Here is a 12790-nt window from a genome sequence, read left to right as displayed (position 1 = left end):
AGAGGAGGGGCCTCTCATTCTGGCATCCCCCGCTGTCCTTTAGGAAGATCTACCCATTTAAAACGGAATCTCTTAAACCAGAGCTTGTCAAACTGTGGGGTGTGCCCATTTGGGGGGTGCAGAGCCATGCCAAGGGGGGCGCGCCAGACAAAGTTTGAGAAGTTCTGTCACCATTATAAAAAAAGACTTTGAAAATTTGACTCCCATATTCCCAAACTCCAAAGTCCAAGTCAAAGGATTGAAACTTTATTCTAAATGTCTCTATCTGTTCCAGACTCTCCCATTTCCATCCCCAACCGGATGTTTGATGAGTGGAATAAAGCAATCACTAGATTTGTATGACGAGGCAAAAAAATTAAATATGACTTAATATTTTCAGATCAAATCCAAGCGTGATCCAGAATATGAAGCTCAATGTAAAAATATTGAGATTAATGCTGTGCCTGGAGTTACTGTACAGGCAGATGACAAACCGTTGAGTCATTTGGAGGAAGTTAAGAGTCTGTGGGTAAAATCTGTGCTTACAACAAGGATGTTGAAATCTTAACATGTGTTTGTATTACCCGTGACGGCGCCTGATGCAGCTGCTCTGTTGGAGTGGTTCTTGTGGAGGGGCTGACATGAAGACCAGGCCTGTGCGGCGCTCATGCTCACGGGCTTGTGTGCCCATAATTAACAATGCATCAAATATGTAATATAAAGAAAGACTTCTGGATTACTGTTACCTTTATTACTGTTGTGATCACATGCAATGGTATTTATGTATTTATTTATTTATTTGTCTATGGGAGTTTTTTATTTATTTATAGGAGATCTTCTAGATCTTCTGCTGAAAGTGTTTTTAAGACTTCCTATAATCATCAAATCAAATCAAATCAATTTATTTTTGTAAGGCCCAAAATCACAACAACAGTTGCCTCTGAGGGCCACAGGGAGAAATGAATCAACAATGTCTGTGGTGGCGAGGGAGTCAGACAATGTCTGTGGTGGCGAGGGACGATGTCCCAGGGTCCTCTGTCCTTAGACTCTCCTTCTCGGCCAGGAAAAACTACAAAAAAAACCTCTTTGGGAAAAAAGCGTAGAAACCTGGAGGAGTTCCAGTGAAGGAGAGATCCGACTCTCACAGACGGACACGAGGAGACTGGAGCTGGACCCACTCTTCAGGCAGATGAGGGACCGACTATAAGTGATCTGTTCTTCTGTATCTACCTCTGTATCTACCTGCGTTGCAACAATGAAATTTCCCCATGTGGGACAATAAAGGAATATCTTATCTTATCTTATCTTATCTTATATATTCTTGCCCTGTCTGCTTCTCTCTCATGCGCTTAAGGTCAAGAAACTCCTGTGTTTTCTGTCTCAGATGAAGTAAAACCACCTGTTTCTTGACTACAACATGACCATATCAGGGACAGACAGAGAAAGAACATCTCTGTGGAAAAAATACTGTGAGGCTGGTCCAGAGAGATTCAACCTTCATTAATATTCATATTATTTGTCGTCTTAAGTGCGTGAGGAAAACCGTTCCAAGCAGAGCGCCTGGTGGAACTTTGTGTGTGAGGGATAGTTTACGCTGAACAATTTGTATTAGCCTGTAAATTGTTAGGGAATAGATTATTTTTCATACGACCACGTCCTGTCTTGTTTTCTGAGATATAATGAATCCAACAGCCTCCATGGAGATGTTATTGTTTTCCCTGGTGAAGACACAGTACATGAATCACATGAATCACATGTTAGACTGCTGGATGATCCCACTGAGGACATTAACTACTGCTACACGGGACCTTGAACTCACACCTTGATGTGAAACTTATATTTTCTACATAGAAAACTTTGAGATGTTTGAACAGACTACAAAATCAGAATTGTAAAATTAGGATGATCCTAACTTTGATTATGGCAATAATTAAAGAAGGAGATATGGATAGAAAACAAGATCTATGTCATAAGACTTATGGAAGTGTAGAGTTAAACTACACATTGTATGAAGAAACATCAGAATCAGAAAAGGTTTATTATCATTGTCAATGAACAGAATTCACAGACACAGGAACTTGCTCTGGTGATTCAGTGCAACATAAAACAATGAACAATGATAAAACCACATATAGAAGTCAAAAATAAAATCTGCTATAGGATGAAAACAATAGGCTTACTATGTACACAAAATTTACTGTTGAATTTACATATGTGGTGCAGAAAGTGAACAGTGCAGTGAGAGATTAAATGATGGTTAAAGTGACAGTGTTTAAGAAGTGTTCATGAGTCCAACGGCAGAGGGAAAGAAACTGTTCTTGTGGCGGGAGGTTCTGGTCCAGATGGACCGTAGCCTCCTGCCTGAGGGGAGTGGCCTCCTGCCTGAGGGGAGTGGCCTACTGCCTGAGGGGAGTGGCCTCCTGCCTGAGGGGAGTGGCCTCCTGCCTGAGGGGAGTGGCCTCCTGCCTGAGGGGAGTGGCTCAAATAGTCCCTGTCCAGGGTGAGAAGGGTCAGCAGTGATCCGACCTGTTCGTCCCAGAGTCCTGGAGACGTACAGGTCCTGCAGAGATGGAAGTCTGCAGCCGGTCACCTTCTCATCACAGGGCGCACATAATTATCGCAGCCCTAGAAACATTTGCCTATTGAACTGGCTATCCTCTGGTTTTTAGGCATACACTCAACTACCGCAGCACAGTATTTGACTCGCTCCTCTGCACCTGTTGAGGGCGACATAAGGTGCAGGTGGGGGGACCATGTTGACTTATCTGGTCCTGCTCCTGAGCATTAACAGGCTCTCTCTGCTCGTCTCACATGCCGCGGCCCGGCTCGGATCAATACGGCTCAAAAACAAGCAGCTCAGATTCTGGTTGGCCGCGCATCTGTCCCTCGCTGCCTCTCCTTCAGCATCTGTTGGAGCTGGACGTGGGCCTGGGCGAGTGTGAGTGTAGGAAGCTCACAGATGAGAGAGTCCCAGGGGTAAAGCAGGGATCGATGCACTGAGTGGAGGAGCAGCAGTAACCTGAGCCTCATTAGAGTGTGCGAGCAAGCCATGCAGATGAGCCCCTCCCCTGGACCAGCGCCTGCCACAGCTGCCTGTCCATCTGCCCCTACGCCACAGCACGAGGCAGGGGCAGGGGCAGGGGCCGGGCAGGAGCCGAGGCAGGGGCCAGGGCAGGGGTCGGGGCAAGAGCCGAGGCAGGGGCAGGAGCCGAGGCAGGTGGATGGTATGAGAAACTCGTGGAATGATTTGGGTGGAAAAAACAGAAACATACTTTTATCAATACCATAAATGATTGTTCACTTTTGGAGGTCACCAGCACACCTGGAGTTATTCCAGAACCATCTTCTCATTTACAGCAGAAAAAGGTTCAGTTATATCCAATTCGTTTTTGAGCCAGGAATGCAATTTGCGGCTCTGGACTATAACCACCATTTATGTACACAGACCTATCATTTCTTTTACAATGTATTATATAATTCTTATTTTGGTTTAACTTTCTGGCAAATCTGTCTCTTTTTGTCAGATACAGTAGTCTCTAGATCCTAGACTCTAGCATCTAGAGACTACTGTATCAGCCAAATTGAATGCAGTAAAAGGTGGAGAAAGACTAGTCTTACATTTTAGACCTCCAGAATGAATATTGCAGCAAGAAAGCAGGAAAGGGGTTCCGTGTCAAGGCCAGGGGGCAGGTGAGCAGGCGGGCTCCGGCCTGGTGATTGACAGCAGCTGCCGACATGGTAAGGACTGACTAATCTGGGTAAGAGCGGCTAGTCGCCTGATGCTAAGATGCTAATAACAATGCTAGCGCGTCCACGGCGTTCTCTGTTTGCTGAGCCCCCTCCTGTCTGCTGGTGTCTTTCCACTCCACCGGTTGGCCACACCTCCTCATCAGACCCACTCCCTACACCTATCTCTACTCCACTCTGCCAGTTGGCCACGCCTCCTCATCAGACCCACTCCTTACACCTGTCTCTACGCCACTCCACCGGTTGGCCACGCCTCCTCATCAGACCCACTCTCCACACCTGACTGACACAGCTCTGGCTGCATTTAAGCCTGCTCCTGTCTCTGCACCAGTGCCAGATTGTTCTCGTGTTATGACTTTCCAGCGGTTTTCCCCGGACTTATTCCCTGTTGCTGACCTGGCCTTTCCCTGACCTGCCTGCCTGGTCTCTGCCCTGGATATTACCTCAGCCTTCTGACCACGATTTTCGCCTGTCCCCTCTTGGTAAGACGCCTGCTCGTCTCTGTGGCTAAACCACTTACCACTGGACCTGTCTGCCAGCTAAATGAACTCGGGACTTTGTATAAACTGTTGAAATCCACTGTCATAAATAAAGGACATTACCAAGTGCTATTCCATCTGCCTGTGGGTCCTCACTACACCCCTGACCCCCCCTCCACGCACACACACCACGTCAGACACAGGGCGGAGCTCACAGGGGCTCAGTCATGACGTAGTGGCTAGGCTTATGATTCTGCAGCGGCCGCAGTGCTAACCGAAAAATTCTAATGTAATGGCCACAGTTGAACCCAAAGAGGACAATGCAAGCACAGCTTTGAAACCAAAAGTAAGAGTTTTTGATTTTTTAAGAGTTTTTTTTTTGGAGGCTTTATTGGACAGGTGAGTGTAAAAGAGTCTGGATTCAAACTCACAACATTGCGGCGGGCTGCACATGGAACCTGGCATATGTGCTGCCGCCTTAACACCTCCAACACCGGGAACATGTATGAGAAAAATGACAAAATAAGGCCAGGGATGTATATATAGATCTATAGATAAATATATATTTATTTTAGACAAATTTACACAGTTAATCAGTTAAAAAAAGTGGTTTTGGTGTTTAGTGGCTCTTTAACAATCGTGTGAAGGGCCGTGTCAACGAAGGCTGCAGCGGTTAGAGGAGACCTCCAGTACAAAGGCAAAGGCGTCTTCTTTACTCCAGATATTCTATATGAGATTTGTCAACACGGAGAAAAGTTCCACCACATCTGTGAGGAATTCAAAAAGAGAAAACTGAGACATGTGTTCTCTTTCCCAGCGACTTTCAAAAGTAAAACTCGGAACACCAGGAGAAGCAGAGGTGCTCCTCAGAACACCAGGAGAAGCAGAGGTGCTCCTCAGAACACCAGGAGAAGCAGAGGTGCTCCTCAGAACACCAGGAGAAGCAGAGGTGCTCCTCAGAACACCAGGAGAAGCAGAGGTGCTCCTCAGAACACCAGGAGAAGCAGAGGTGCTCCTGAGGAAGATTTAAAGCCCAGAACTGAAGAGTATGAGAGATGGAGACACCAGTGTGGGGCATGTGAGGTCAGCTCTTGGTCACATGGAGATACATTTCTATTGATTTGAAGAGACTGATGATAGTGACGTGATTTATTTCCTCCATCTTACCTCAAAGATGCTATAGTACCATATCATCTAAATAGAGCTCTTTGCTCTCTCTCCTGGTGGTCCCCAGAGTCTCTAAAAGCACAGTAGGAGGTAGAGCTCCTGTCCATGTTAAAGAGGCCGACACAGTCTCTTCATTTAAGTCCAGGCTTAAAACGTTCCTCTTTCAAATGACTTATGGTCAGACCAGTTAGAAACAGAAATATAAAACTACAGTTTCAGCTCCGCTGCCCTAGGAGCAACTCTGGGGGAAGTATGACAGCTTGAGCTCTATCCTCTGATAAAGACCACTTATTATATCAAACTATATTTAATATTTAATAGCGTCATAAGGCGCTGGTACAGCTGGCAGCCCGGTGTAAACGCTCTCTCTTCTTTCTCACAGTTATTGTGCTTTATCTCCTATATTTTGTAAATATAATTAGTATATTTTTTCAATTTTACTGTACGATAGGGACACGCGCTGGAATAGTTTTTTAATTCAACTGTTTTTGACTTTTTTCGGCTGGATTTGAGCGTTTTTCGTTGCGTTCGTTGTGTTGTTGTGACGTGAGCTAGCTCCGAGCGAGCCCACCAGCCCCCCCCCCGCGCCCTCCGGCCGCGCTAAAGTACGGCGTGTCGTCGGTACACGTTTATATACACGTTTATATGAAAGAGGAACTTCACGAACGATCGGGACACGCACTGGAATCGCTTTAAATTAACTTGTTTTGACTTTATTCGGCTGGATTGAGTGTTTTCGTCGTGTCGTTGCGATGTGTCTTGGCTCTGAGTCCCCCGGCTCCGGCCCCGGGTACCGTGTTTACACAAAGGAGGAACTCATGAAACTGCGGAGAACAGTCGTTTTACCCGGAGATCGTCACGTTATCCCGGCGGACATCCTAAGGAAAACGCAACGAGGCAGACGGGCTGGACGTAAACTCCGAGAGAAGAGAGGGACAAACAGGAAGTCGGTTCCCGCCGTAGTCATGGGTAACGTGAGGTCCCTTCAAAATAAAATGACGGAAATAGCGAGCCTCATACGGTCCCAGAGGATTTATAGGGACAGCAGCGTCTTGATTTTCACAGAGACCTGGTTAACAGCAGAAATGCCAGACTCTATTGTAGGTTTGGACAATTTTCATCTGCTGCGGGCGACAGAACGAGAGAATGCGGGAAGAAAAGAGGTGGAGGTTTGGCGGTGTATGTGAACACGAGCTGGTCCAAACCCGAACACTGCACAGTGAGGGAGCAGCTATGTAACAAGGATATTGAACTATTGGCTATTGGCATGAGGCCATACTATCTGCCCCGGGAGTTCTCACATGTGATTTTGATCGCAGTCTATGTGGCCCCGTCTGCCAATGCTGAAAATGCTTGTGAAGCACTGCTCTCCTGCACTTGTAGGCTGCAAACACAGCATCCACAGGCTCTCTTCCTCGTCTCTGGTGACTTTAACCACGCTTCTCCCTCTTCTGTTCTACCAACATACACCCAGTATGTTACCTGCCCCACCAGAGAGAATAGAACATTGGACTTGTTTTTTGCCAACACCAAGGAGGCTTATTCCTCTTCCCCCCTCCCTCCCCTGGGCAGCTCGGACCACAACCTTTTACATCTGAGGCCTGTGTATGAACCCATCGTGCGCAGGCAGCCTGTGGTGTCCCGTGAGGTGAGGATGTGGTCTGCTGAGAGCGAGGAGGCTCTGAGGGACTGCTTCAGCACCACTGTCTGGACTGAGCTTTATGACCCACATGGGGAGGACATCAACACCATCACAGAGCATCACGGACTACATCAACTTCTGTTTTGAGAACATTGTTCCCTCCCGGACGGTGCGGTGTTTTCCAAACAACAAGCCATGGATTAACCGTGAACTGAAGGCTCTGCTGACGGAGAAGAAGAGAGCCTTAAGGTCAGGGAACAAGGAGGAGCTGAGGACTGTGCAGAAGGAGCTGAGGAGGAAGATCAGGCAGGCTGAGGCCGGCTACAAGAGGAGGATGGAGGAGCAGCTGCAGCAGAAGAACATTCAGGGAGTGTGGAGGAGCCTGAAAACCATCTCGGGCTTCAAAATCCCCCCTGCCCAGACAGAGGGGGATCTACAGTGGGTGAGTGATTTAAATGCTCACTTCTTGAGGTTTGATCGGTCACCCGTCCCTCCCCCTGCACAGCTGCATGCTCCCTCTTCCACAGCTGGACAATGCCCTGCATCTGTTCCTCTTCGCTTATCTGCCCCGGACCATCGGCTCCCCACTTCGCCTGGACTCACCCATCCCCCCAGCACACAGTCCCCCTGCCAACCACTGACTGTCACAGCAGCACAGGTGAGGAGTGAGCTGAAGAGGATTAAAGTGAGGAAGGCAGCAGGACCTGACGGCATCAGACCCAGGCTCCTTAAGTCCTGCGCAGATGAACTGTGTGGAGTTATGGAGCATGTCTTCAACATGAGCCTGAAGCTGAGGCTGGTACCACAGGTCTGGAAGACCTCCTGTCTGGTACCTGTGCCTAAGACACCGCGCCCCAAAGACCTCAACAGCTTCAGGCCAGTGGCTCTCACGTCCCACCTGATGAAGACACTGGAGCGGCTAGTCCTGGACCACCTCCGCTCCACCGTGAGCTCAGCCATGGACCCGCTGCAGTTTGCATATCGGTCTGGCATCGGAGTGGAGGACGCCGTCATCTCCCTGCTGCACCGCTCTCTCTCTCACCTGGAAAAGCCTGGCAGCTCTGTGAGGATTCTGTTCTTCGATCTTTCCAGCGCCTTCAACACCATCCAGCCGCTGCTCCTGAGGGACAAGCTGGAGACGGCTGGTGTGGAGTATGACCTGGCAGAGTGGATACTGGACTACCTCACAGACCGACCCCAGTTTGTGAGAGCCCGGAACTGTGTGTCTGACACTCTGACCTGCAGTGTGGGGGCGCCCCAGGGCACTGTCCTCGCGCCCTTTCTCTTCACCCTTTACACTGCAGACCTCAGACATGACACGGACAGCTGTGTCCTGCAGAAGTTCTCTGACGACTCTGCCATCATCGGACTCATCACGGACGACGATGATGTGGAGTACAGAGGACTGGAGCAGGACTTTGTGGACTAGTGTCAGCGGAACCACCTCCTCATCAACGCGGGGAAGACCAAGGAGATGGTGGTGGATTTCTGCAGACGCCACCCCACTGCCCCCTCACCAGTGAACATCCAGGGACAGGACATTGAGAGAGTGGACTCATACAAGGACCTGGGTGTTCATCTGATCCACAAACTGGACTGGACTCATAACACAGACGCACTGTACAGGAAGAGCCAGAGTCGGCTCTACCTCCTGAGGAGACTCGGGTCTTTTGGAGTGACAGGGCCACTCCTGAAGACCTTCTCTGACTCTGTGGTGCATCAGCTCCTGTAGGTGTGGCCTGCTGGAGCAGCAGCATCACAGAGAGGGAGAGGAGGAAGCTGGACAGAGTCATCAAGAAGTCCAGCTCCGTCCTGGGCTGTGCTCTGGACTCGGTGCAGGAGGTGGGGGACAGGAGGGTCCTGGCTAGATTCACATCTATGCTGGACCATGAGTGTCACCCCCTGCAGGACACTCTGTCCCCTGCAGGACACTCTGTCCCCTGCAGGACACTCTCTCCGCTCTGGAGAGCAGCTTCAGTGAGAGACTGATCCACCCTCGATGTGTGAAGGAAAGGTTCTGTAGGTCTTTCCTTCCTGCTGCTGTCAGACTTTATAACAAAAACTGTTAGTACTGAACACTCGCAATACTGACCTAACCTAATACTGATGTGCAATTCTGTCATATGTGCAATTGCTGTTGGAATTCATGTGCAATTCATGTGAAATTCATGTGCAATCTATGTGCTGTCGTGACACATATTCATGTGCAATTACTGTCGTGATCACATGCAATGGTATTTATGTATTTATTTATTTATTTGTCTATGGGAGTTTTTATTTATTTATAGGAGATCTTCTACTGAAAGTGTTTTTCAGACTTCCTATAAGTGATCTGTTCTTCTGGATCTTCCTGCGTTGCACCAATGAAATTTCCCCATGTGGGACAATAAAGGAATATCTTATCTTATACTTAAATCCACTCGCAAACTGTTCACTGCCTTTTCTTTTTCTTTTCTCACTCTCTTCCATCGGGGGGAGTGGGACATGACATCACACGAAACCATGAGGTCATCTGGGTCCAATTGGAGATGTTTCACTTTGTCCACAAAATGATGTGTGTTTTCTACATGAAGTTCCGAGTTCCCCACCAATGGTTCCAAGGTAGTTGTTAAATGCTTGAGTCCAGATGACTGCAACTGTATCTTTTTCTACAATGGAACACTCCTGAGGGATTACACCCACAATGAAACAAGCAGGGGTCATCAGACAGGAGCAGGGGTCATCAGACAGGAGCAGGGGTCATCAGACAGGAGCAGGGGTCCTCAGACAGGAGCAGGGGTCCTCAGACAGGAGCAGGGGTCATCAGACAGGAGTAGGGGTCCTCAGACAGGAGCAGGCGTCATCAGACAAGAGCAGGGGTCATCAGACAGGAGCAGGGGTCCTCAGACAGGAGCAGGGGTCATCAGACAGGAGTAGGGGTCCTCAGACAGGAGCAGGCGTCATCAGACAGGAGCAGGGGTCCTCAGACAGGAGCAGGGGTCCTCAGACAAGAGCAGGGGTCATCAGACAGGAGTAGGGGTCATCAGACAGGAGCAGGGGTCATCAGACAGGAGTAGGGGTCATCAGACAGGAGCAGGGGTCATCAGACAGGAGTAGGGGTCATCAGACAGGAGCAGGGGTCCTCAGACAGGAGCAGGGGTCATCAGACAGGAGTAGGGGTCATCAGACAGGAGCAGGGGTCCTCAGACAGGAGCAGGGGTCCTCAGACAGGAGTAGGGGTCCTCAGACAGGAGTAGGGGTCATCAGACAGGAGCAGGGGTCATCAGACAGGAGCAGGGGTCATCAGACAGGAGCAGGGGTCCTCAGACAGGAGCAGGGGTCCTCCTCAGACAGGAGCAGGGGTCCTCAGACAGGAGCAGGGGTCATCAGACAGGAGTAGGGGTCATCAGACAGGAGCAGGGGTCCTCAGACAGGAGCAGGGGTCCTCAGACAGGAGCAGGGGTCCTCAGAACGGAGCAGGGGTCCTCAGACAGGAGCAGGGGTCCTCAGACAGGAGTAGGGGTCCTCAGACAGGAGTAGGGGTCCTCAGACAGGAGCAGGGGTCCTCAGACAGGAGCAGGGGTCATCAGACAGGGGCAGGGGTCCTCAGACAGGAGCAGGGGTCCTCAGACAGGAGCAGGGGTCCTCAGACAGGAGCAGGGGTCATTAGACAGGAGCAGGGGTCCTCAGACAGGAGCAGGGGTCATCAGACAGGAGCAGGGGTCCTCAGACAGGAGCAGGGGTCATCAGACAGGAGCAGGGGTCCTCAGACAGGAGCAGGGGTCATTAGACAGGAGCAGGGGTCATCAGACAGGAGCAGGGGTCCTCAGACAGGAGCAGGGGTCATCATACAGGAGCAGGGGTCATCATACAGGAGCAGGGGTCATCATACAGGAGCAGGGGTCCTCAGACAGGAGTAGGGGTCCTCAGACAGGAGCAGGGGTCATCAGACAGGAGTAGGGATCCTCAGACAGGAGCAGGGGTCCTCAGACAGGAGCAGGGGTCCTCAGAACGGAGCAGGGGTCCTCAGACAGGAGCAGGGGTCATCAGACAGGAGTAGGGGTCCTCAGACAGGAGCAGGGGTCCTCAGACAGGAGCAGGGGTCCTCAGACAGGAGCAGGGGTCATCAGACAGGAGCAGGGGTCATAATACAGGAGCAGGGGTCCTCAGACAGGAGCAGGGGTCCTCAGACAGGAGCAGGGGTCATCAGACAGGAGTAGGGATCATCAGACAGGAGCAGGGGTCATCAGACAGGAGTAGGGGTCCTCAGACAGGAGCAGGGGTCCTCAGACAGGAGCAGGGGTCATCAGACAGGGGCAGGGGTCCTCAGACAGGAGCAGGGGTCCTCAGACAGGAGCAGGGGTCCTCAGACAGGAGCAGGGGTCCTCAGACAGGAGTAGGGGTCCTCAGACAGGAGTAGGGGTCATCAGACAGGAGCAGGGGTCATCAGACAGGAGCAGGGGTCATCAGACAGGAGCAGGGGTCCTCAGACAGGAGCAGGGGTCCTCCTCAGACAGGAGCAGGGGTCCTCAGACAGGAGCAGGGGTCATCAGACAGGAGTAGGGGTCATCAGACAGGAGCAGGGGTCCTCAGACAGGAGCAGGGGTCATCAGACAGGGGCAGGGGTCCTCAGACAGGAGCAGGGGTCCTCAGACAGGAGCAGGGGTCATTAGACAGGAGCAGGGGTCCTCAGACAGGAGCAGGGGTCATCAGACAGGAGCAGGGGTCCTCAGACAGGAGCAGGGGTCATCAGACAGGAGCAGGGGTCCTCAGACAGGAGCAGGGGTCATTAGACAGGAGCAGGGGTCATCAGACAGGAGCAGGGGTCCTCAGACAGGAGCAGGGGTCATCAGACAGGAGCAGGGGTCATCAGACAGGAGCAGGGGTCATCATACAGGAGCAGGGGTCATCATACAGGAGCAGGGGTCCTCAGACAGGAGTAGGGGTCCTCAGACAGGAGCAGGGGTCATCAGAACGGAGCAGGGGTCCTCAGACAGGAGCAGGGGTCATCAGACAGGAGCAGGGGTCCTCAGACAGGAGCAGGGGTCCTCAGACAGGAGCAGGGGTCATCAGACAGGAGCAGGGGTCATAATACAGGAGCAGGGGTCATCAGACAGGAGTAGGGGTCATCAGACAGGAGCAGGGGTCATCAGACAGGAGTAGGGGTCCTCAGACAGGAGCAGGGGTCCTCAGACAGGAGCAGGGGTCATCAGACAGGGGCAGGGGTCCTCAGACAGGAGCAGGGGTCCTCAGACAGGAGCAGGGGTCCTCAGACAGGAGCAGGGGTCCTCAGACAGGAGCAGGGGTCATCATACAGGAGCAGGGGTCATCAGACAGGAGCAGGGGTCCTCAGACAGGAGTAGGGGTCCTCAGACAGGAGCAGGGGTCCTCAGACAGGAGCAGGGGTCATCAGACAGGGGCAGGGGTCCTCAGACAGGAGCAGGGGTCATCAGACAGGAGTAGGGGTCATCAGACAGGAGCAGGGGTCATCAGACAGGAGCAGGGGTCATTAGACAGGACCAGGGGTCCTCAGACAGGAGCAGGGGTCATCAGACAGGAGCAGGGGTCATAATACAGGAGCAGGGGTCATAATACAGGAGCAGGGGTCCTCAGACAGGAGCAGGGGTCCTCAGACAGGAGCAGGGGTCCTCAGACAGGAGCAGGGGTCATCAGACAGGAGTAGGGGTCCTCAGACAGGAGCAGGGGTCCTCAGACAGGGGCAGGGGTCATCAGACAGGGGCAGGGGTCCTCAGACAGGAGCAGGGGTCATCAGACAGGAGCAGGGGTCATCAGACAG

This window comes from Eucyclogobius newberryi, unplaced genomic scaffold (assembly GCF_026437365.1).
Source record: "Eucyclogobius newberryi isolate DKJ021-1_F unplaced genomic scaffold, fEucNew1.0.hap1 SCAF_3, whole genome shotgun sequence".
In the NCBI taxonomy this organism is placed as follows: Eukaryota; Metazoa; Chordata; class Actinopteri; order Gobiiformes; family Gobiidae; genus Eucyclogobius; species Eucyclogobius newberryi.
This window is presented reverse-complemented; position numbering follows the sequence as displayed.